We start from the raw sequence: 2,257 nt of genomic DNA on the forward strand, positions 1-2,257 counted from the left end.
GTTGCCCTTGAATTTGGGGCGTAGATATTCATTATTGTGATTTCTTCTTATGGATTTTTCCTGCGACTAATATGAAATATCCTTCTTTTTCTCTTAATTTATTTGAATTTGAAGCCTATTTTGTTACATACTAGGAGCTGAGTGCTTGCCTGTGTGTTCTAAAGTGGTCATCAGGATTTCTGGTCTCTACGCAACTATAGATCACTGCCTCTAATTATGACTGTCAGAGTATATCCAAATATTGTTGGACATTCCCTAGGATTCAAAGTTGTCATTTGTTTGAGTACCATTCCTGTAAGAAAATAGAATGTTAGAGAAAAGCCATCGCAATGACCTAATTTGTATGTTCTCATGTTTTTTTGTTTTTTTTTAATTTACTTATTTATTAAAGATTTCTGCCTCCTCCCCGCCACCGTCTCCCATTTCCCTCCCCCTCCCCCAATTAAGTCCCCCCCCCCTCAGCCCGAAAAGCAATCAGGGTTCCCTGTCCTGTGGGAAGTCCAAGGAACCCCCACCTCCATCCAGGTCTAGTAAGTTGAGCAACCAAACTGCCTAGGCTCCCACAAAGCCAGTGCGTGCAGTAGGATCAGAAACCCATTGCCATTGTTCTTGACTTCTCAGTAGTCCTCATTGTCCGCTATGTTCAGAGAGTCCGGTTTGATCCCAGGCTTTTCCAGACCCAGGCCAGCTGGCCTTGGTGAGTTCCCAATAGAACATCCCCATTGTCTCAGTGTGTGGGTGCACCCCTTGCGGTCCTGAGTTCCTTGCTTGTGCTCTCTCTCCTTCTGCTCCTGATTTGGACCTTGAGATTTCAGTCCTGTGCTCCAATGTGGGTCTCTGTCTCTGTCTCCTTTCATCGCTTGCTGAAGGTTAATATTCAGGAGGATGCCTATATGTTTTTCTTTGGGTTCTCCTTATTTAGCTTCTAGAGGATCGCGAATTATAGGCTCAATGTCCTTTATTTATGGCTAGAAACCAAATATGAGTGATTACATCCCATGTTCCTCTTTTTGGGTCTGGCTTACCTCACTCAGGATAGTGTTTTCTATTTCCATCCATTTTTATGCAAAATTCAAGAAGTCCTTGTTTTTTACTGCTGAGTAGTACTCTAATATGTATATATTCCATGGTTTCTTCATCCATTCTTCCATTGAAGGGCATCTAGGTTGTTTCCAGGTTCTGGCTATTACAAACAATGCTGCTATGAACATAGTAGAGCATATATTTTTGTTGTATGATAGGGCCTCTCTTGGGTATATTCCCAAGAGTGGTATTGCTGGGTCCAGGGGTAGGTTGATCCCGAATTTCCTGAGAAACTGCCACACTGCTTTCTAGAGTGGTTGCACAAGTTTGCATTCTCACCAGCAATGGATGAGTGTACCCCTTCCTCCACAACCTCTCCAGCAAAGGCTATCCTTGGTGTTTTTTATTTTAGCCATTCTGACAGGTGTAAGATGGTATCTTAAAGTTGTCTTGATTTGCATTTCCCTGATCACTAAGGAAGTTGAGCATGACCTTAAGTGTCTTTTGGCCATTTGAAGTTCTTCTGTTGAGAATTCTCTGTTCAGCTCAGTGCCCTATTTTATAATTGGGTTGGTTAGCCTTTTACGGTCTAGTTTCTTGAGATCTTTATATATTTTGGAGATCAGACCTTTGTCAGTTGCGGGGTTGGTGAAGATCTTCTCCCAGTTAGTGGGTTGCCTTTGTATCTTAGCGACAGTGTCCTTTGCTTTACAGAAGCTTCTCAGTCTCAGGAAGTCCCATTTATTCAATGAGGTCCTTAATGTCTGTGCAGCTGGGGTTATATGTAAGAAGTGGTCTCCTGTGCCCATGTGTTGTAGAGTACTTCCCACTTTCTCTTCTGTCAGGTTCAGCGTGTTCGGACTGATATTGAGGTCTCAAATCCATTTGGACTTGAGTTTTGTGCATGGTGATAGATATGGATCTATTTTCATTCTTCTACAGGTTGACATCCAGTTTTGCCAGCACAATTTGTTGAAGATGCTCTCTTTTTTTCCATTGTATACTCTTAGCTCCTTTATCGAAAATCAGGTGTTCATAGGTTTGTGGGTTAATGTCAGGGTCTTCTATTCGATTCCATTGGTCGACTTCTCTGTTTTTATGCCAATACCAAGCTGTTTTCAATACTGTAGCTCTGTAATAGAGTTTGAAGTCAGGGATGGTAATGCCTCCAGACGCTCCTTTGTTGTATAAGATTGTTTTGGCTATCCTGGGTTTTTTGTTTTTCCATATAAAG

The sequence above is a fragment of the Microtus oregoni genome, unplaced genomic scaffold (genome assembly GCF_018167655.1).
Source record: "Microtus oregoni isolate MIOR12 unplaced genomic scaffold, Mior012 000043F_ref0000047, whole genome shotgun sequence".
NCBI classification, from domain to species: domain Eukaryota; kingdom Metazoa; phylum Chordata; class Mammalia; order Rodentia; family Cricetidae; genus Microtus; species Microtus oregoni.